This window comes from Mesocricetus auratus, unplaced genomic scaffold, assembly GCF_017639785.1.
Source record: "Mesocricetus auratus isolate SY011 unplaced genomic scaffold, BCM_Maur_2.0 Super-Scaffold_100021, whole genome shotgun sequence".
Taxonomy (NCBI): domain Eukaryota; kingdom Metazoa; phylum Chordata; class Mammalia; order Rodentia; family Cricetidae; genus Mesocricetus; species Mesocricetus auratus.
Window position 1 is genome coordinate 3481683 of NW_024429202.1, and position 24130 is coordinate 3505812.

Here is a 24130-nt window from a genome sequence, read left to right on the forward strand (position 1 = left end):
CGCCGCTGCGGGCGCCAAAAATAACGCGCGCGCGCCGGCGCCCACCGCCGCGCGCCGCGTCCCCCCCCCCAGGCCCCGCGCCCACCGCCGCGCGCCGCGTCCCCCTCCCCTCCTCCCCCGGGCGCGCGGGACGCGGGCGCCCACCCCACGGCGCCCGAAGCGCTGGCGGGGACTCGCGGAGGCGCGTGGCGCGGGGCCCCCAGCCTCCCGGCTCCGCCCAGGCCCGTCAGCCCCCTCAGGGCTCGGCCGAGGCCCAGGGCGGCTTGTGGCGGCCCCCGGGCCCACCGCCACCTACCCGCGGCCGTCGCCTCCCGAGCTTCGCGCCGCCCCCTACAGGCCGCGGGGGCCCGTCCGGGCCCGGGTCGCGGTCGGTCGTTGGGACTGTGTGGGTCTCCCAGGCCGGGTCCGCGGGCGCAGGTCGTACCCCGCCGCCAACTGTCAGTCATGCGAAGCCATCCCCCATCTCGAGGGGACAGCGTGCACGCGGGTGGCGGGCGGCCTGGCGGTGCTAGGGCCGTGGGCTTGGCCGCTGCACCTCGTGTCCAGCCTCAGCCCCGGACTGGGACCCCGGTGATCCCGTCCCACCCAGCTCCCGCTGGGCTTCCTCAGCGGAGCAGACCCATTTTATGTGCAGAAACAATGCCCCTTGAGTGCCCTTGGACGGCTAAACTCAGTGCACGTGACTGCTTGCCGGGACCCGGGGCTGAGGTAGGATAGCTGGCAGGCGTTGAGAGACAGAAGACGTCCGCGGAGTTTATTCGGAGCCTCTGGGTTGTCCCAGGGGGGATTCGTTATCACTAGTCCCTCCCTGTCCCTGTCCTTCCTAATCCTGCCTCCAAGGATGCTTGCTTGTCCAGCCCCTCGTGGGTACCATCCAAATCAGGCACATCTTTTGGGACAGGCTCAAACATCAGTGATCAACTTGCCGCTCCCACATGTAAATACTTTCCCTAAACCTCCATTCCTGGAGTCCAAGAAGAGAGCAGGAGCACTCACTGTGCAGCCTAACAGAAAACACTCCGCAGGACCAAGGCACTGTGTGGTAACAGAGGCTCCACCCAGCCCTCCATCCCAGGCACCCTGAGGGCGAGCCGCTTGCCTGGCTCTGGCACCCCAGTTCCAGTTTTTCTCTCACTGTGCATTTCCTTTTCTGGAAATGCCCTTTCCCGGGCACAGAAGAAACTGAGAGCCCACTAGGACTGAACTTAACAAGGTATGGCAGCAAATTGCCAAGCTTCTAAAGGAAACAAGCTCACGTTCATAAGCATACCCACTCTTGCTCCAGATGCAACATCAATGTCCTTCCCTGTTATTCTTGGGGCGTTTCAATTTTTCTGACCCTCTGGCATGCTTTTGTAACCCACTGGTCAACTCAATACACGCTAACATGTTTTCTGTGGATAGACAACGTTTTTAATTGTTTTTCAGCCCCACCCCATGCTAACTCCTTTCTTAGTTTAGCTTCAAAATCATTCTTGTCTTGTGACGGTTTTGCAGGAAAATACTTTCAAATAATTGTTTCTCATTTGCTTTATTAGATTTTCAGTCACAACGGGCTGTATGTTGTGAGAGAAAGCAGCTTGCAGGAGACTTACTGTTGATTCTCCAACACTGATGCTTCCACAATCACCTGGAGGGGGCCCCTTCTCTAGACTCTAAATCTCTGCAAAACGCTGTGACCAATAAGGAATCTTCAGTTCTTACCATGAGTGCTCTCAGCTGAGTAGGTGCACACCCACCGAGGGTCAAACACCCAGAATGGGTTGCTTTTGTTGTGGGGGTGATTTACAAAACTACCATCTAATTCACCCTCCCAACGCCCTCCAAAATGAACGCCTATCTATTTTATTCTAGATTCCCAACAGAATATATCAGGGAGATTTCGTTGAAATAAACTTGGCATTTAAATTAAAATGTTCCCCAAAGCATCTTGGCAGAGCTGTAACTAATGATGGCAGAGGTCTCTGTGCCAGGTTTGGACTCATCTTGGACCAAAGTGCTTGTCTCCCAGAAGCCACTGCTCACACGTGTTAGAGAGGTACTTGTTCCACAAACAGCCAACTGGTAGATACCTTTATAAGGTGACAGGAAGAGGCATGTTCCTGTGACATGCAATTCTTGGCTCCCTATGTTTCTCAAGCTCAACTTCCACCGTTTTCTTCATCACAAACAGTGCAGTAAGCAATTATTTCTCCTCCTTCCTGCCTGTGCCTCTACAGTTACTAAGTGATTGCTTCCCATTGCTCCTCTTCTGTGAGCAATGTTATTAAAGGAATTGTAAATATTATGCCAAAATCCTTGCAGAAGTGTTTCACAGCATTGTAAAATTCATAGAAGTTAGAGCTAGAAAAGGAGCCAAAACCCAGTCATTCAACAAATACTGTTAGCATTGCCTTTCAACTACTTTGCAGAACAAAGCAATAAAGTATGCTCGTGTTGTTGATAAATTTGCCCTTCTGGATTACTCTAAGGTGTTGGCGCCAGTTTACAGCATTCATACAGTAGTGGCTGAATTCTGATAAGCAATTTGTCCATGTTTAAAGTCACCAAATACCTGTATAATCTGATCCTAGCATGCTGGCAGTCCACAACCTTGTCTCTCGGGCTTTCTTCAGATTTCAATCACCTCAGCTTTTAATTGTTGTCACTCTTCACCAAACTTTCCTCCATTTGCTTGCATTATTAATTTGATACGTGGGCCTGAGCTATTCAGGGTCCCTGGTCCATAATAAATGTCCAGTCTCCCCAGATGACCCTGATGCTGTTTACAGACTTCTTCCTGTCACTTACACCCCTGTAGGTTATGAATTCGTATCTGGTTTCCAGTTCACAGGCTCTAATATTAGGACTCCAGATTTGTCGGACTCACTGAGTACTTGGACTCCACGAAGTTTCTTCTCAATGTATTATGACAACTCTTTGACTTCCCAAGCCTCACTCACTCTGATCCTATTTTCTATGTTTCTCTAAAGATGAAGTTCAATTGCAGGGCCTCCATAGTTTACTGTTCCCCACATGCCAACTGGGACAGAATATAAAATGCTTTAAGGAGGTAGCAGATTACATCAAAGTATTGGTCCGTACAAGGTGCCCATTTTCTCCCTGGGTCAATCCATGCTTTTCGTTTTCATCTATTATGCCCCTGAAATTTACATTGTCTTTATTTTATCATCATCCTTAACAATAAGAACTATGTAAAGTGCAGCACACACCTTTAATCCCAGCACTTGGGAGGCAGAGGCAGGTGGATCTCTGTGAGTTTGAGAGCAGCCTGGTTACAAGAGTGAGTTCCAGGACAGCCTCCGAAGCCACACAGTGGAAACCCTGTTTTGAAAAACAAAGAACTGGGTAATGACCCTTTCTTTCTGGGCACTTATGTGGCAAGTTGGACCTGCCAAAACCTTTCATTCCCATATTCTTACTCTCTTTTGGCACTAAAGTGCCTTCAACCACTTTCCTTGGATCTGTCTTCTACAAGTACATGTGGCTGCCAAGAAATTGCACTCAGAGAATTGCACCAATGCTTTTCAGTCAGAGAGAAACCCATGTCATGAATTCCTTAAGTTTCCTCAGTGGCTATTGAATTAGGTAGCACTTTGAGGTGATCTGTTAATTACTAGGGATTCGATAAAGTTATTCTATTAAAAAAGTAGCCATATGGTAGATTGATACAATTCACCAGGGGTACCTGTTGTTTATCACACTATGTTTTTTTTTAATTTTCTCTTATGTACTCGAGAGCTCTTATGTCGTTATTTTATTACAGGAGTCACTGGTCATTAAAAACACAAATGTCTGTGTAGCCTACGGGTAATGAGAGGTCCCTAGTAGATTTGTTGCGCAGAAACGGAGCCTCATTGGGCTTCCTAGTCTCAGTCTCCTGCAGGCCACAGTGCAGAGACACTGTGGATGTCCAGCTTAAACACCGCGTGCCCTGCTCCCATCCCCCCCATAGACAACGGTGCTTCTCCATGCCGCTGAGCATGCTGCATGGCAGACTCAGCTTTTACTCATACATACAAAAAAGGTTTATGGGCAGCGTGCTACAAGCTGCTTGATGAAGGCACAGACAAGAGTAGAGGCAGCCAGCACAGCTCGCAGAGCTGGTGGTAGACACACCTCCGCCATTTTGGAAAGCTGAACTGGGTGTGGCCAGCAGCCAGCAGCTGCTTTAATTTTAGCAGACTGCTTAGCAGATTAAAGACTCAATGTGGCCAGAAAAAATGGGTACACAGTAAAGACAGATTCAGAGCAACAAAACCTCTAAACGGTATACAGTGTGTTTAAAAATACATGTAGGCTTGGGAGAGAAAAGGATAAATCATCTAGAAAAACTGTCCCAAGAAAAATAGTAAATCGGCCTATTGGTATATCACATTTACAATAGGGTAAAATTTCATGTATCTTCCCAAATGTTTGTTTCTTTTTTCTATACCGAAATATAATATGAATGGTCTTTTTGTAGTCAGTCCAATTAAATATTATAAGCTGACTTTGGAGTTGGATTGTGGCTCTCTCCTCTAAACCCCATGCTTGTTAAATTAAAATCCAAAATCTCTGTCTCATTTCAGAAGAGCCACCTGATAGGGAACAGAAGGAAAACAAATATTTAGGACTATTGTATTGCTACTAATCTAATAATTTTTGTCATGATATTTATGGTCATATAGAATACTAACCATTCTAGAAAAGGGTTTTTTTTTGTCTACCTTCATGTACATGATTTATTTGAGTCTCTATCAGATTTCTATAGTCAATCATGACCATGCCTAACAACAACCTTTGAAGTTTCCAAAACGAGAATGGGGACCCACAATGACAATTTCACCAGGACTATCACAACACCATTATGCTGAACAACATGAACTAAAGATCAGCTTTGGACTACAAACTGCTCATAACAATTTCCAGGTGACTTGCTGAGGTGATCCAGCCTCACAGACTACTTTAGCCAGCATTTGAAACAAGCCCTGTACTTGCCCATTATGCAGAGACTGGACAACAAATGATACAGCTTTGACAATTAGCCAAAATTTTCTTTTCAGGGTCCCCTAAAGATGTCATCACTCCCAGACAGCAGGAAGTAACTTTAAGAACACAACACCCACATTACCAAGAGGTGGTGTGGGTGGTTTTTGGTCACTCGTTGGGTTATTGATATTTGCCATTGTTTAGGGGGATTGGTTATAAAATGTTGTTGCTTATGATCAGGAAGAAAATTGAACAAGGGATTATATCCAAGGTTTTTGTTTAAAAAAAAAGAGGAATCCAGATATGATAGAATTAAAAGGGTAGATTATTGAATCTACTCTGAAAAGAATAAAAAGAGGATATAGTTATGATAAGATGAAAGGTAGAATATTGAATCTACTCTTAAAAAGCATCTACTAGTTTTAAACATTTTACAATGAATTGGACTTTTGTATATTACATACAAATGTTGTATATTGATACAAAATTGAGACTAATTTTGCTAAAGCATACTGCAATACATTTCTAATATTGTTCAAGGTATTGTGCCTCTATAGCTCATTTAACAATGTAATACAAATCTCTAGTCCTTGAAAGTTATTCTTATCAACTATATGGGGTAATAAGGAAATGTAGTTTAGTAATTAGTCAACTATTACATTCAAACTTGTAGTTACTTTAGGTGTGTTTACAAGGTCATCTCCAAACACTTCAGAAATCTACAGAATATGGCATTTAACATGTTTTAATAACATAGGTTCTTTTTTATGGCAATGAGACATGACTGTTCTTGGTGGCACCAATTACATCAGAGAAGATGATGGGCATGGAAGAAATTCATTACTGAGTTTGCCTTCAACATGGCAGGGATATTCATCTAGAGAGGAAACTTCTCTCTCCTGGATTGCCTGATAGCACTCTGTCCAAACTGGATGAGCAGTTTACAAAGGAAAGTGACTACTGAACTTGCCAAGGGACAGGATGGTCCTTCAAGGTTCCTGCTTCACACAAAAGTCTGCCAGACACTATAGGCTGAAAAGGGATGCCCCAATGTTACAGAGGACCTTTGGGTAACTGTCCAGGCAGTAAGATGTCTCTGTAAGTTCTAGAGTTTATATATTATCCTTCTGGGGTCTTTGATAGAGCTGAAGACAGATAGTTATGGCTATGGTTTTACTTAGTTATGGCAAAAGATAAGTTACATATAAAACGTTAGACTCACAAAGATAGGATAGATGATAGAATATTTTCTTTAAATTTTGCCAAATGTTAATGGACTAATATTGTTAACTATAGTTCTTGTTGGATAACTGTTTTGCTATGTATAATTTTACTATGTTAAATTTAAAACCTTCCTTTTTATTTAGACAGAAAAGAGGATATGATGGGGAATGTTCTTTTGTATGCCTTGAATATATGCTTCTCTTAATGGTTTAATAAAACGATGATTGGCCAGTAGTCAGGCAGGAAGTACAGGCGGGGCCACCAGACTAGGAGAATGCTGGGAAGAGCCTGGAAGAGTGAGAGTGACCGGCGAGATGCCATGTAGCTACCAGGATGGCAGAGCGCCTGGCCAGTCTCCAGTGAGCCAAAACTATGTGGAAATACATAGATTAGTAGTTATGGATTAATAATCAAGATAGAGCTGGCCAATAAGAAGCCTGAGCCATTGGCCAGTTTATAATTAATATAAGCCTCTGTTTGTTTATTTGGGACTAAAGGGCTGTGGGACCAGGCAGGACAGAAAACTCCATCTACAGAAACATTTCAATGTCCTCCTGTCTCTGAGGAAGACATGTGAACATACTGATGATTACACTGTCATTCAACCAGTGCGGACTCAGATCAGCCGGCTACTGCTTCCCTGGAGAAATGCTGGCCCAAGCAGACAGTTTCATCTTATTTTTCCAGAGAAGCCACAAATCTGGAATAGAAAACTTGCTATTTACTCAGTTGATTTTCTTAGAGAGATAACAAAATGAAAAAGATTTTGGTGTGATTTTACTAATGTAATGGTTAACATTTTTGAGACAGTCTCTTACTGCAGCCCAGGCTGACCTGGAGCTCACTAGGTACCCCAGGCTAGATTCATGCTCTTGGTAATCATCCTGGTGCTGGGATTATAGACACGAGCCACCGTGTCCATCATTATTCTTTGTAAGGTATGGAAAGAGCCTGTTTCCTGTTTCCTGTTCCACCTTCAATGGCATTATAAGCAATAGCTTAGGAAAATCCTTCTAAATTTGAATTTCTTTGTATCGTATCAATGTGGTCTTTAAGGATTTATATTTGTTTTCATGAATGTTAGCAGTCAAATATCCAATGTGCGGTGTGTTGTTTCATCTACCCATCTCACACTGTCAACCTTAGAAATGTTTCATCTCTGATACCGGAAGCTAGGGACCCACCGTCTAGCCAGAAACTTTGCTATTTCGTCAGTCCTGTTCTAGAGTGCTTTCTGCTGCCGTAATAAGAACCATGAGCAAAAGCAACCTGAAGAAAAGCTTAAGTTCACCTTACACCTTACTCTTCCAGGGGTGAAGCCATGACTGGAACTCAAGGCAGAAGCTAGAAGCAGAAACCATGGAGGCACACTGCTCACTGGCTAGGGACTACGCCACACTGGGCTGGGCCCTTCCACAACCATCGTTAAACTCCATAATCTCCCACAGACATAGCGGCGGCCATTCTTATTTGGGAAATTCGCAAACCGAACCTTCCTCTCCCTGGATGATTCTAGGTTGTGTCAAGTTGACAGTGAAAACTAAGCAGCGCAAGCCCCACCCTCTTGTCCCCAAACCCACCTGCGGTCAGGAGTCCAGGAGGATGGCTGTACACCCTCCGCCCATCCATCGGCAGGCAGACTTGGTCCCCTCGCCGGGGGAAAGGGAAACGTCGGAAAGCACCAGGGGCCCCACTGAGTAGCAGTCAAAGAAAACCACACTCTCACTGGCACACCAGCCCCTTCTCATCCTCCCCGCCGAGCGCCACTTTGCCAGTGGAAATCTCTGCTTGGATCTAACCATGGCCTTCTTCAAGCATACTCCAAGCTAAAGCAAAACCAACAAAAAGCAATGTAGCTCAGCTATCTGACGCCTGCCACTTCGGTCTCTAATGGGGTCCTCAATGTTTTCGGGCGACAGCCTACCCTTCACTACCAGACACACACAGATTTTGCTCTCCACACTGTTGGTCTTCTGATTGGCTCAGCAGTTGCCCTAGAATTGTTCCACAGACAGGAAACTACCTGAAGTTAGCTTCAAAGGAGAAATGGTGTGACTATTGGGCTCCTCTGTTATAACTGATCTTTAGGAGCCCATAGAGTTTTGTTCCTTATGAGTACAAGGTGAAATAGAGTCTTCCTTGGAGGAGTGGTCCACACCCGTGCCGAACACATAAGAGCAAGAAGAAATCAGGATTTTTGGAAACAGCCTCAGCCTTGACTCTGGTATCCTAAAGCAAGAGAGAGAGAGAGACAGACAGAGAGAGAGAGACAGAGACAGAGACAGAGACAGAGACAGAGACAGAGACAGAGAGACAGAGAGAGAGCAGGCGCCTCCAGAAGAAGATGAGGCTCCACGGTGGGCACTTGCCCAACACCCCAGACCTGAGGAGAACCAAGGCACCAGCTTCTTCTGTGGGAAGCGAGTCCCTGTGGGGTCACAAGAGTGAGTGGAGGGGTCGCAAACGTTGGACCACAGTAAAAGGGTTTAGAACACGTGATCGAGATTTCATCCAAGGTCAAACGCCTGATGAAGGTGAGGTGTCTGGCAGTACTTACCCGTGTTGCGTCACGTGACTTCACCGCAGCCTTGGAGCTGAAAGTGCTTTTTGCACTCACGGGGCATCCTGTGCAACCCCAGGAAGGCTGCCAGGAGCCCCGCAGCTCGGTCCAGCACTGCTGTGTGCTATGAGCCATGTAGACACGAAGTTTTCTACTCTTGCGTAAATGGTGATTTAATTACAGAAAACAACCTCTAATATTTTCCCACCATCAGTTCTCGGCGTGTAAGTACCAATTAGTGTATTGGATCATGTTGAATTAGAATGATTTGTTTTTAAAATTGCCATTTAAGTTATTGATTTGAGCTTCATTTTTGTTTTGAATTGTTAAATGAATTTTGACTTGGAATTAAGACAATTTCCAGCAATTTCTGAAATAACTGTATACATACTTTTGCCATTTTGTACTGCATTTTGTGCGAAGCAGTAGCCTTTGCATTGACAATATGAAATCAAAATTCCAACTAATTCTGAAAAAATATTGAAGATGTTCTACACCCTGCTAATATCCAGCCAAGATTTAAATCTTTATGTGAAAATAAGAGCATACTGTATCCCCATTTCATTAGAATGAAATTTGCCTTCGCTTTAATAAACAGTAAAATTATATTTATACAAAAGAATTGTTTTAAAATAAGTTTGATTTGTTGTCAGTAAATGTTTCATCTACATTCCTATTTTAAATACCTATATACATGGATGGCATAAACATTTTGGGAGTGGAGAGGGGCCAGGAATGGGGACGTTTAAGGATCCCTGTTCAAGGGAGGGGCAGGGAGGGGATGACGTCACGAGAAGCCCCAGACTGAAGTCTGATGGTAGAATCACTGGGTAGCCAACCTGAATTCACTGCATGATTTTAAGTCTCTGAAACGGTCAGTTAAGAGGGATTGTGCCGATCATAGCTCCCTCCACTGTGCCACTGTAGATAAAAGGACAGTCTGTGAAGAAAAGGGGACATCCACCTCCATTACCTCCCTCCTAGCCGGCACCGTGCCCACAGCAGCGGATGTGCCAGAATTATGTGAACCCTTGAGGGGAAGAGGTCCAAGGCACCTATGGAGGGAGGGGGCTGTTCTCTCCTAACCTCACCTACTGCGGCAGGTCTGCTCTTCCTCCTGCCTTTCCGTTCAGGCTATTCCCTCTCCAGGTCCGCTCCTCCTCCCACACGGTAATCCACTGTAGGCTGCCTTCCCCGGAATCTGCCCTTAACCATCTTTCTCCCTCTCGCTCTGTGCCCTCGCATGAAACTCCTCTGTCTGGAAAACATCTCGTTCTATGTTTCTCGCCTCGTTCTCCGTTTCCAGGCCGCCGTGTTTGCTCCCTGCTCCTTTCTCCTGGAACTGCCCTCACAGAGATCCCGGTGTACGTCCCATTGAGTGCATTCAGCACTGCTTTTTAGGTTTTATTTTTGTTGACCTCTCTGAAACAGTTGATGCTATCCTCTTTGTTGTCGACATGCTCCCTGGTCCTGCCTAAGCCACACATCAGCTTTGATATATTACATGTGAACTCCACAGAGCTGTTTGTCTGTACTCCATATGTCATTCAGGAGTGTTCAACCCACTTGGTAGCCTCATTGAAAAAGTCGGCTTCAATAGCCACCTCCTGCGTCTGTTGCTCCATTTAGCCACTGAGGCGTTGAAAGTCAGCCCAGAGGCCGGGCGTTGGTGGCGCACGCCTTTAATCCCAGCACTCGGGAGGCAGAGGCAGGCGGATCTCTGTGAGTTCGAGGCCAGGCTGGACCGACAGCCTCCAAAACAGAGAAACCCTGTCTCGTAAAACCTAAAAAAAAGAAAAAAAAAAAAAAAGAAAGTCAGCCCAGAAATGTCTCGCAAGCCCATTCCCACCAGAAGGGACCATTCGTGGTGTTACTGCAGTTCCCTCTGACTTCTGCGATGGCCTCCTAACCCTGCCTGCCCCTGTTCCTGTTCCCATCCAGCATTAACTATTTCTCCAACTCCAACAGAATGATCTCAGGTAGGGCAGGGGAAATCACTCTCAAATTCAAAGTCTCCAACAGTCCTGCTTCAAGAGAACTCCATTTTTTTATTGACATTCAGGTTTCTTATTTCCAGTCTAATCTCCTGCTTCAATGTACTTAACACCATCTTTGTGAAAACCCCAGCTATTGTCACCTTCTGCCTGCAGTGTCTGCTAGGTGTAGAAACATAAATGTTTCTTCCTTTTCAACTATATTTTAATGCTAAAAATATAATTAATTACTCTTTAATGGACCCTGAAACACTAAGTATATACCTCACAATAACTCTCATTAAAATACATCTCACACATTTATTCATGAATCCTTTCCCCATATGAGTTAGCTTCACTTAAGGCCTTTTCTCCATGCTGTTAGTCAGTCTTTGACAATTTCATAGAATTTACCTCAAACTGCACCAACCCAGGGTCTATCATGCCATAGAGTGTTGATAAATTTGTAGGTTTTAATTAATGACTACTACTGTCTCTCATAATCCCCTCCCTTGTTTCCTAAGGCCTCTTCCTTGGACATGTTGAGTTTCTATAAATGCTATACATTATGCTTATTTCTGTTTTTTCCATATTATCCCATGCAAATCAACTCCTTCGAGTAGCTAGCACCTGCACTTTGTGAAAGTGACTCTTTGGTTCTGTGGAGGAAGCACATGAGAAGTTTATCTGTTTTCCACTGTGTACACATTAACAGTTTCATTCAAAATACATCAATGAAACAGTTCAGGCCTCACTCTAGTGTATTACAAATCCTGACCTGTATTTGGGAGTGGATAGAGCAAAGCCCCACAGACCAAACACACCACCCCTCCAGCTTAGCACTACTATCCAACTCCATAATTAGTCAGAAATTACACACAGACAATCTCCAGAAAGCTGCTGTTACAATGAACAAATAACCTGGCGAAAGGAAGCTTTCCTGGACAGTTCCCACTTACACATACTAGAAGGAAGGAAGGAAGGAAGGAAGGAAGGAAGGAAGGAAGGAAGGAAGGAAGCCAAACTCCACCTTGTTCAGAGTGGAGGAGCCACCTGGCGCCCCTTTGAGGTACAAAGGTTAGCTTAATCACATCACACAAGCGCAGTTGTAGGGACAGACTCAACTCAATGTACTCTACCCTCTACGGAAGTTGGGAAGGGGCGTAGGGAAGGAGGCGGAGGGCCTTGGAGGCAAATGAGAAGACTGAGAGTCACGTGCTAAGCCTTTATAAACTGGTTTGGTGTCGATCAGGGAACAGGGAAACACCAGAGGAGCACAGAAACGAAGCCAGGTTTGTGTGAGCTAGGCTTACAGGAAGTGATGGAAATGGCTCGCTACATGGAGGTCAGAGGTCACAGTGGGGAAGCAGACGGGGTACTCCACAGTGCATCTTAGTTTCTGCCTCCATCAGAGTCCTGTACAAATGGTTCTTACATTATTTAGATGGTGTTTATTATTTAAGCCGGGACATAGCCTCGAGTGAACTCTGAATCATATGAGTTCATATCTTATCATGTGAATCATGGACCTTGAGCTAGATTGGGATGATGGAAAGCCTTCCCTGCTCTGCCTTCAGCCACTGGAATGCCTTACCAGCTGAGCTTTGGGATTCCCTTTTCATGAGACCCTTGAGAAGCAGTTATAATTGCCTGGGAGGCAATTATCTCCCAGGATGGTAGGGGCAATTCCAGCCCTGAGGCAAAAGGTCACTCTGAAGGACTCTGGGTTGACCTGCTGGTTCTGGGTGTTCAGTCACTGATGTTTTTGACTTTACAATTGAAGTCAAATTAAATGTTGTAGCACCGGCAGCAGCCCCCAGTCTCTCCTGCCCCATTTCTTCCGAGTCTATGCCAGTGGAATTCTATTTGGTGTGACACAACGAAATGGTTTAGCCTTCTTCCAAATGCGTATGTCTCTCCTGTGGAGTTTTGGTGTCTTGGGTTCTAACGTTTCACTTAACTGGTCCATTTCTTCTCCTGCCTTGTAAATTAGGTTCTCTCTCTCTCTCTCTCTCTCTCTCTCTCTCTCTCTCTCTCTCTCTCTCTCTCTGTCTCTCTCTCTGTCTCTCTCTGTCTCTCTGTCTCTGTCTCTCTCTGTCTCTGTCTCTCTGTCTCTCTCTCTGTCTCTCTCTCTGTCTCTCTCTGTCTCTCTGTCTCTGTCTCTCTCTGTCTCTCTGTCTCTGTCTCTCTCTGTCTCTGTCTCTCTGTCTCTGTCTCTCTCTCTGTCTCTCTCTGTCTCTGTCTCTGTCTCTCTGTCTCTGTCTCTCTCTGTCTCTGTCTCTCTGTCTCTGTCTCTGTCTCTCTCTCTCTCTCTCTCTCCCTCACTCTCTCATTAAGCCAGAGATCCCAGGTTACTTGGTCAATTGTAGATGCCTCTTTCCTGATGCAACAACTTCTCTGATACTGCGTGCTTGCTGTGGTCGTGATAATTAGGAGTCATTAGGAGTACAGTACAACCCAAGAGCTAGGCAGTCAGAGTATGTGAAGCAATTGCCCTCAGTCTTCAGTTCTGGCATGGGTGCTGTCATGTTTCAACTCATGTTGCATCCAAAATAAAGTTGTTTTCCCTCCCATAGTCTCCAGTATCAAACTCAGCCTTCTTGCCTCCACGGAAGCACACTGAGCTAGCTCTACATTCTTTACCCATCCATCTCTCGTCTACTGATTTTTCAGCCATAAAAATGATCCGCACTGTCTCCACTACGTCTCTCTTTCCCTTTTAGACACGTAGCTTAGTCCAGAAGTCTTCCCTAAGACAGTTTCTTTGTAGTGGAGTGTAAACATTTCAATACAACCATCTACAGTTAAGTTGTGACTCTTTCTTTTAGGGAAATTCAAGCCCTTGGTCTGCTTTGGGCTACTAGGAAGCACCCTGCCTGGTGACGCAGACCTAAAGTACTCACTCTGCTTGGCAGTCGGTCACTGCTCAATGCAGAGCAAATCCTTCAAACCTTGGGGATTTTATTTTCTACCTGGGAAGGGAGGCAGACTCAGAAGGTAAAGATACTCATGGGCTAAAGAGCTGATTTCAGTCCCTAGGACACACATGGTAGAGAGAGAGGTAACTCCTGAAGCAATACACACACACACACACACACACACACACACACACACACACACATAAATGTAATAAAAGTGTTTTAAATAAAAATAAAAAAATAGTTAAGGAGACAGAAGTAGGTGGAGTTCTGTGAGTTCAAGGCCAGTCTGGTCTACAAAGAGAGTTCCATGACAGCCAGGGCTGTTACACAGAGAAACCCTGTCTCACAAAACCAACATAATGACTGACTTTCTACATCTGGCTCCTGGGATAGATGGTGGAGCCAATCACAAGCCTTCAAGAATGTCATGAACATTGGCTTTGAAAGTAGCAACTTAAATCCATAAATGGAATTTTTCCCCAATAACCTACAGGACATTTCTGGCACACAGGAAGTCTAAGCCCCAGCTACATATAATATACTTTCCTTCTCGCTATTTCTTTAAAGGTTATGTTTTTAGGTGCAATATCTTGTAGCCAGCAACCTCATTTCCATGTTTAATATAATAAAATATATGTTTCATCATGGATATAAATATAGGCTACGCTGTGTCCCACTGAAGTCTATTAACAGTATATTCCTGCCGGCCCTCGCCCGTTGGCTCTAAAACCATCTTTAAGTCTTCTAAATCTAAGCTGATAACTCCAAAGAGGAAGAAATGGAACGGTGAGAGAAAGAGGACCTCACCGAGAAAATGTCTTAGAGAAACGCACTAATCAATCCAGAAAGGTCAGGGTTGTTCCCAGTATCAAAATGAAAGAATGAATTGGAACCAGGGCTTTCCTTGTGCAGCTGGCTCAATGGCCTGACTTCTGGCAAGAATAATATAGTGGAGAGAACTGAAATGCCTATTTCCTGGTTCTCCTGGCAAGCCCAGCTGATCCCAGGTGGGACATACAGGATCCCTGGGATGAGCAGGGCATCTAAGAGTCACCTCACACCCAGGCTGTCACACAGCCGTGCCAAGGGGAGCACATGGAGGGACAGAGAGTGACAGGGAAGGAACAACAGCATTGCGACAGCAGGATGCCTGCATCTATTCCCTTTCACAGGTGAGTCACTGAGACACAACTGAAACTATGCAGCCCATTTCTGTCAGAACGAGGCAAAAGCAAGGGAGGGGAGCAATCAGGCTGCCATCCACAAAAGTACAGCCCAACAGAATGGGTACATGTAGATATCACAATCATCTCCCAAGCCCCGGAACCCAAGCCAGTCAGCTGGCTAGCTCTTCCTTTACCAGGGCACCGAGGCTTGGACAATGTCCATCTTCTCATTCTTCTCCCATTTCTCCTTCCGAGACCATGGTACAAAGAGACCCTTCTGTGTATTCAAACACCATGGCCATCCTGGTGTAGCCAGGAGGCTCAGCAGGAAGCCTGCTGATTTCTCAGGCGCCTGTTGTATTTCAAAGACCTCTCAGACTCACCCACCTTAACCCACACAGAAATGCTCAGGAATGCTTACTGCTGTTTTCTCCATTTTATGGAGAGAATTAAGAAGACAGGAAGATGAGAAGGACTTGACATAGGAGTGGGAGTCAGTCAGATCTCTAGTATGCTCCCGTGTGGGTTAGCCGCACCCTGCTCCACCAAAGACAGCTCCGTGACCTAGAAAGCGCAGAGAAGACTCCGCTGCTCCTTCACTCCTCCAGAGAGGGGCCGTATTTTGGAGAATGATGGTAGGGTTCACATAAGACAGAGGATTATGGGAGAAGAGGATCAAAACTAGAGCTTTTTTTTTTTTTTTTTTTTTTTTTTTTACACCAGCTGCTACTCCGAACAAGAGCCCTGGTGGGGCCTGAGCTGAGTCCCATCTGCTGGACACCTGACCTCCAGCTCCTCCGGAAGCAATAAAGGAACATTTGACATTAAGTGAAGGAGACACAGAGAGACCTGTTTGCAGTGATTTCACTCTGGTTAGGGGGAAGGCTGCCTGCTGGAAAGGTTTTTCATTTAGATGATGGAACAACTTACTTAGAAAATCTAGCAAATGATCCCCAATCAGCCTGTGATAACACAGAACTCCAGCAATACCAATGACCATAAGGGCTACACAGCATTGGCTTCATAATTTGAGGAAGCTCTCTGCAAACTGCAATTGCTGAAATGACTAAGAATCTCAAGACAGTGACATCAGAGTAGAGAATTAAACCAAACACTGCAAATAGGAACCTATGGGTAGGTCATAAAATACTGGAAGTCCCTTCCATTGAGCACATATGGGAACAGCAGAGGCCCCTCAGAGAAAAATAACTGCAGATCTGAGCACTGAAATACGCAGCCAAATCCACAGAGAAGGAAAGAAGAGTAGACATGTGGACAGACTAGCAAGAAAAAAGATTTAAAGGATCCTTTTAGCCTGGTGGTGGTGGTGACACACGCCTTTAGTCCCAGCACTCGGGAGGTAGAGGCAGGCAGATCTGTGTGGTTTCAAGGTCAGCCAAGGCTACACCAAGAAACCCTGTGTGTGCATGGGGGGGGGATCATTTTAGTCACACAAATTAATAATATACAGAGATAGGAAAGCACACTTCTTCTAAATGCATGAAACAAAGCATCAGATCTATGAAACCATACTCTCACATTATAACATAACAATACAATTATAATTAAATAAAGAGAATAGAGTCAAGTTCATAGAAATAAAAGCCAAGGCTCTATATTAACCATCACAGAGGGAAGCTATGATAACAAAAAATAAATGCCATGAGATTCTGCAAATCAATTTCCCTCTCTAAGTACACACTACTAAAGAAATGATATTAGAAATGCTATGAATTAACTTTGTACTTAGAATTCCTATCATGGAAGTAACGAGCCAAAACACAGTATGGAAATAAAAATACAATACCTTATAAAGAAAACCAACACAAAAGTAGTATGCATTTTGACAAAATGGGAAAAACTGGCAATAAAAAAGGGAAATAGAGGGTTAATGTGATCGGCGAAAGATCAAATTGATTTTATTAAATTTTAAGAAACCCTGTTCAGGGATGGAGATGCAGCTCAGTGGTAGAGGGATTCAGTCCCCAGCCTGCAAACAGAGAAACAAAAAGCATTTTTAGCTGCAAGTGTCTGATTGATTTAAAAATCATGATTTTCTGATTTTGTACAAGCATGCCATAGAAAACAAGTCACAAATAGAAAACCGTAGGGTAAGATAGAAGCTATTACTCCAGCACATGGTGGTGAGTTCTTTCAAAACTTTTAAAGAATACACAATTCCTCCACAACTTAAATGCTCCAAGATACAGTTTTAAAGTATGGTATGCTTCCTTCAAAACAGTATCAATTTTTAGCATTTAACTTGTCATTAAAGTGCAGAACTTGAAGCAGCATTTCACAAGCAAAGCAGAGCGGGAGAGAAGCCGTCCAACATGGGGACAATCATGATTCTCCCTGGAATGGAACCTTAGTGTCAATGGAATTAATTATAAGAAATTAGGGACATACAAACAGCTACTTTCACACCGAAAGCCACATATAAATTCTATCATAGTCTTTTCAAGAAGAAACATTACATACAAACACAAGGAAGAATAAAATTTTAAATCTTCTCTTATCAAGTTAATGTATCTACACCCAGAAACTGGAAAAAGGCCACAATAAGTATTAGGCACAATTCACAAATGGTTAAGGGGATGTAAGACCGTCACAAAATGTACTGGGTGTGGTTGTTTGTGCCTAGGACCCCAACTTTCAGGAGGCTGAGACAGGTGTCTTGCCTTGACATCAAGGCAAACTTGGACTACAGGACAGAGAGGGGGAGGGAGGGAGGGAGGGAGGGAGAGAGAGAGAGAGAGCTCAATGACATTTCTCTGCATTGATGACAAGCAGTAGATAATGTAAACTCCTCCTATGAAAACAGTGAGATAAAGCTCATGACAGATGGACTTGTTATTAAAGTATCATCAAACATAGATGGGAAAGTAAGGGATATATAGTAAATAAAGCAGAAATCAGACATTTGTAAAGCTACATTTAGAAGACCAGATATTTTTAAGTTATGAGGGAGGTGATAGAATTGGAAGGGACAAGAGGCAGTGTAGGGGAGAAAATAATCAGAGTATGTCATATATGTGTGTGAAGATGCTAAACACAAGATTAATCAATCAATCAAAAGGAGAAAAGCAGGCTTAATTCAGCACTGCTGCTCATCACCGAAGGTCAGGACAAGAACTCAAACAGAGAAAGATCCTCCAGGCAGGAGCTGATGCTGAGCCCGTGGAAGGGTTGCTGCTTACTGGCTTGCTTCCCAAGGCTTGCTCAATCCACCTTCTTATTGAACTTAGGACCAGCAGCCCAGCGATGGCCCTACCCACCATGGGCTGGGCCCTCCCCCATTGATGGCTAACTGAGTAAACGCCTTATAACTGGATCTCATGGAGGCATTTCCTCAACTGAGGCTCTTTTCTCTCTGATGGCTCCAACTTGGGTCAAGTTAACACACAAAACCACCCAGTACAACCCACTATGAAATCAGATTCCAATAACATTTTGTAAACGGATTATATGAATCATCTGAAATAAGAAATCAGTTGTTCTGAGAGATGTGGATGTGTTCATGTTAAGTTCAAATATTTTAAATTCTTTTTGATGTTTTTAAGACAGGGTTTCTCTGTGCAGCCCTGTTGTCTTAGAACTCACTTTGTAGACCAGGCTCAGAGATCCGCCTGTCTCTGCCTCCCAAGTGCTGGGATTAAAGGCGTGTGCCATCACTACCTAGCACCCAGCTTAAATTCTTAAAGTCATACAAAACACAGCTATTAAAGGTTATTTTTTAAAAATCAACTAAATAGAAAATCAGAAATACATTTGGGACTTTAAATTATTGTTTTCAAAGAAACTTAAGCAGCATATATAATTTAAACTATCCAGTAGACATATTCTGAAAAATTAACATAGCAGGTGAAATTAATTTTAATAATCTTTTAATCTGTTAAAATATTTTAAAATGTATTTAATATGAAAGTTAACAGTAATATATTTTGCGACCTCTGCTCAGAGTCATCTTAAAAATTTTATGTGCATTTTGCAAATATTGTACATGCTTATTCAGCCTCCCCATATTTCACCATGACTGATAACATTCATAAAAATCATGTTGAGCAAACTGTGTATGTTGACATATAATAGAATTATATTCCATATAATATGGTATAGAAATGTCTGTAAGTATAAACACACACATATGCATATACATATATAAATGATTAAAGAAAAATAAGTACAATTTTGTGTTATTATGTATGTCAAAACACTGGAGGCATTGAAATGGCATTGAGTAGAGGCTAGATTAGAAAAAAAACATACAAGATACACAAAATAAAACTCTTGTAATGAATTTAAAGATACTAGGAATAGATACCAAAAATACCAAAAACTGCAATGAAATAAAAAGCCCAAACGAAATACTGACTGCATGATATTATTTTCAACTACATCATAATGTGCTTTTATATAACTATAAATAAAAACTGAATTATGAGGAAGGCAAAAGTAATACTGCATAATTATATAGAGTTCAATACTATTACATACTACTTTATATAATTATATACACTCTAACAGTAACATACTATGCAATGTACATATGAATAGTAATGTACTGTTATGTAGAATATTGTGATTTGCAATAATCAAATGTTCTAAAGCAGCTTTACGTTGACTGTGTGTTAATGGACTTAGATTTCTCTTGCTAGAGAGATATTTTTGTCTACAGGAAAGGAGAGGAAATACTGTGCTATGTTGCAACATGACCACAAGAGTTGCTCCAATTTTGGTGACACAGTACAGTTGTGCCATGTTCATGTGACTTAGTTAAATCCAGCTAGGTTTATGCCTCCTTTTGGTGTCATTTAAGATGCAGCTGTGTAAAGACCTGCCTCTCTCACTGGGGTTTTGGGAGAAAGTTAGTTTCAATTCACTAAGGTGCACTGCAAGGTTTGACTTCTGCCCCTTGGCATCTGGGCCATCATTGGAAAAAAATGAGAAAGCAGTCATCATTTTTGTGTTCTGTGGTCTAGCGGATGAAGCATGGTAAATTCATGAGAAATCTTTGAGTTGTAGACTTAATTGGATTACTTAAAATTAGTGGGTTAATTTTAGGGTAAGTCAGTTACATTTTAGTGAAGCTGCCTTAAACATAAACATCTGGGCATTAGAAGAGAGAGCAGTTCTCTCCGAAGGAAAGCAGACATCACACACTTAGCACACTGTTGTCCGGGAGAACTTTCAGGGTGATGGGAATATCCTGGGTCTGCTCTGTTTCATGCCATGGGCTCTGCCTAGTTGTTTGCCTACTTGACTAAAGAAGAAAACTTTAACTCTAATTCCAGGTAATTTCAAATAGCCATGTGCAACCAGTGGATACCATCTGGACAGAATGCACACAGAAAACTGAAGCCATGCCAGGTACACCTAGCTAACCTCTTAGTAAGTGTTTTAGGGAGATGTTGGCTGTGACAGCATCACATTAGCTTCACCAAAAGCAAATTCTGCGTCCTTTACTTTTCTGCAAAAGTCACAATGTAACCATGCTCAACTTCAGCCCTGCACCTCACCACAGACCCATGAGAGAAAGCTTAATCCCACCAGCTGCGTCAGATGTCAGTTTAGACATCTTCCTTCATGGTCAGGAAACTGAGATTGCCAAGTCCTTTGCTCAGCTCCAGGGGCTTGGACCTGCTTCGGGGTGGGGAGGGAACGAGGAGATGACACCTACACACACACAGGGAAGGCTGGAGTCGGGTGGTCTGCAGAAACTGCAGCACCCGGGAAGCTCAGCCTGTCTGTTATCTACAGCTGCATGGAGAGGCAGGGTTACTGCGTGTGGCCCGACACACACAAACAAGGGCTATGTACAGAGTAGGAGCAGTCTCTGTAGGGAGCAGCCTTAGGGTTGTAAATGCCCAGATGGGACCAGGGAGAAGGTAGGGTGGATGTTTCCTGCTCACAAGTATCCATGCTGAGACCCCTTGGAAGGGTCACTTATTTTCCTGAGCTTCATGGGGTCCCTGGCATGGCCATGCCTGTTCACTCAACCTCTCAGGGCTTCCTAGAATGAGATCTCAGAAACAACAACAACAACAACAAAACAAACAAAAAACACCACCAACAAAAAAACTCAACTTGCTTAGTGGACTGTTTAACTCCTTAGACAGTATAGACCCAATGCTCAAAGTCTAGGAGTTCCTCACAGGCTAAAGAAAATTCTGTGGACCTAAAATAAGAAAAACACAAAACAAAACAGCAAAAGAATCTTGCCTAACTCCCCCATGAAAAAAAAATGGAAGGGGAAAAATCAATCAGTAAAGTTTTCCGTAGCAAATTTGTTAATAAATAACATACTGGAATTATACTTAATAGAGTTTCCATGCTAGGATGTGACCACCGACCACAGTATGCAGCATTGAAAGTCTTGGACCATTTGATGTGAAGCCTCTTAGCTCATTATTATTCTTTTTGACTCCTCCACATTTTACTTGTACTTTAATATTAATCTTAAAGACAGAGTCGGGAACAGTATTTATGCACCACAGGTACTAGTAGGAACACACACATACACATACACACACAAACACACGCACACGCTTCACCACGCTTCAGATTTGAGTTTGGAGATGTATTGTGTGGAACTTCTTGGCATATTTTGTTTGCAAACCTCAGTGCTTGAATATTCTGGTTTTGCTTAAAGGATACCTTAACAAGGACAAAAAATAAATAAATCAGGCTTCATTTTTCTCCTTTTGTCTGAAATTATATCAGGTGTCCATGGGTTAAATATATTTCTATGGCTGTCCAGGCTGCCTTTACCAGGATAAAGGATCCTGTTTGACAGCCATCCAGGTTATCTTCGTAAGGACTGTGATGGTTCTTTCTGTGGGTAATTGATTTACCCTAGGATAGTTTTTCACATCCTTCCCTAAGTAAGTTTGGTGACATAAGTAGATTGATAAACACTAAAATTAACCATTGTGTTTTTTGCCTTTCTAGAGGACATTAAAATTCGTATTTTCTTTGGATATCATTATATTTCTTAGCATTAAAGTCCCACTTAAATACTCTTCAAAATCAAGTGGTGGTGGCGCACACCTTTAATCCCAGCACCCAGGAACCAGAGGCAGATGGATCTATGTGAGTTCGAGGACAGCATGGTCTACAGAACCAGTGCGGATAGGCGCCAAAGCTACACAGAGAAACCCTGTCTCAAAAAACAAAACAAAATACTGTTCAAATGTGGCCATTTAGCCAGCATCCGTGTGCTCCATGCACTTAACACCCCACTCCAGGTACTGATCTGATCTGTGCTTTGTTACAGACAGGGCCACAGAGGAGCTTAACATGCAGCCCTCATGCTATTCGATGGCTTTATTTTCTTAAACAGTGGGTATTTCCCAATTTATCATTACTATGAATACGGCCTGTCTTGATTTTTGAGATAGGGTCTCATGATGCAGCCTATGCTGGCCTTAAACTAGCAATTCTCCTGCTTTAGTCTCCCACCGTCCCCTGGCTCTCAGCTTGTTGGTTAGAGGTAGTCATATGACCCAATTTCCAAACCAAATGTTCTTGCTTTATTATTTTAACCTTTCCACGGACTTCTATTAATTATGCAAAGTGAATACAATGCTTAATGTTCTCAGTACTGGTTACATTAATGTATCTAGTCTCTATGACAACTCTGTGAATTAGACCCTCTTGTCATCCTCACTGTACAGATGAGGAAACTGACTCTTTAGTTAACTCAAGGTTGAACATCTAGCCGATGGCAGAGTCAAGATTTGAGCCTGGCTACAAAGTATATTGGCCACTCAACTATTGTAGCACATACTACATTTCACAGTTCAGGTGCCGGGCTCCTTCCAATTCCCAGTGTGACTGTAAGTCTGAGGGCATGTCTAGATATAGAGACTTAACAGGGCAGAGGTTCCTAGAACATGCTAAGGTCACAACACACCAACAGATTGGGATCCCACAGGTTATAAAGGAATTGGTGGATGAGGAGAAACTTTAATGTTCTCTGGGAAGTCAGCTTGCCTAGTCTTGGGCTGCTGCTCACAGGGCTGTATATGCCTCTTTTATTTCACATGAAGCCAGCAGTAGGCCCACGTATATGATTTCTTAACCTGTCAGTGTTTTTTTTCCCTCCAAGTGCTGCTCTGTTTAAGCACTTTAAGAAGACAACTGCCATCGGAGCAGGGCCAACCACGAACATCTGAATAACGCTGCTCTGACAAAGCTCACACACCACCACCAATCCCTGGAGGTATTTTCGGGAAGATTAATCAGCCTGTGAAATCAAATGGAAACAACCCAAGGCCAAATGGCCATAAATTAAACCCCAAACCATTGCCTTCTGTGGAGGTTCAGCTTTGGATCTTACATCAAACCGCATTTAGCATAAAAAAAAAAAAAAAGAAAAGCTAACCAGAAATGGGGAGGTGGGGGATAATAACTCCATGGAAAGGATAGCAAACTCAAATGGAAAATCCCACTGCAAAGACACTGAGCAGGAAAACAGTTTCCCACAAGTTGATCACCCAAGACCCTTCATTCTGTGTTCTACAACATTATGTACGAAATCCAGTGAATTCTCATCTTTATGGTCGTCATGTGGGCTGATTCTCTGGGAGTTTGGCTTCGAGAGATTGATGGACAGGGGATGTTAGAAGTGCTCTTGGGGGCATGACTGCCACAAAGAGGAAAGAACAGGGCTGGGCAGGGACAGCTTTGGCTCTGGTGTCACAGGAGTGCAGGAACTGACTGGCCCTGGAGACTGGAGCGCAGCCTTAAAGACCCATTGGCCAATGACTAGGTGCCCGGTCAGAGGACAGGCCATATGACAGCTCTCTCCATCTGGAGAGAGCTGAGAGCCATGTGTGGACAGCACTCCCAGCAGCTGAGAGAACGGGTCCTTCAGTCCCGACAGCAGCATGAGTTAGACGTGACACATGTCGTTCTTAATATAGCTACAGAGAAAGGTTACCTGGTTACATGGGCCTTACTGTAGCAGAAGGTGTAGTGAGGTTATAAAACAAACCACGGCCTTGTGGGCAACTCAGGACAAGCCACTGACTATAACATAGAAAAGCTCTTGTCCTTGGAGCCGGCACTCACTCAGTGAAGTTCTTTCCAGTAAGCCTGGAGATCTGGTCTTGACCGGCATGTGAAAGCTTCTGGGCTGCTGTGTCTGTAACCCTAGCACTGGTGAGGCAGACGCAAGAGGCTCCCAGGGCTTGCTGACCAGCTGGCCTAGAAAAACAGCTGAGCACGAAGGTCAGGGAGAGACCTTTGCTCTGACACTAAAGTAGAGGCACTAGTGAAGGCTCAGCAGGCCACAGTGCCCAATGACCCATA

At 43.8% G+C, this 24130-nt stretch overlaps 1 protein-coding gene across 1 annotated transcript in view; it reads right to left on the reverse strand.

Moving 5' to 3' along the window:
* The window catches only part of Plcl2 (phospholipase C like 2), a 151255-nt gene extending 150871 nt beyond the window's left edge, over nucleotides 1-384 (reverse strand). Inside the window, exon 1 of the mRNA XM_005072415.4 lies at nucleotides 296-384. The gene's annotated coding sequence lies outside the window, so the exon portion shown is untranslated. The remainder of the gene's footprint in view (nucleotides 1-295) is intronic.
* Nucleotides 385-24130: the final 23746 nt, after the last annotated feature.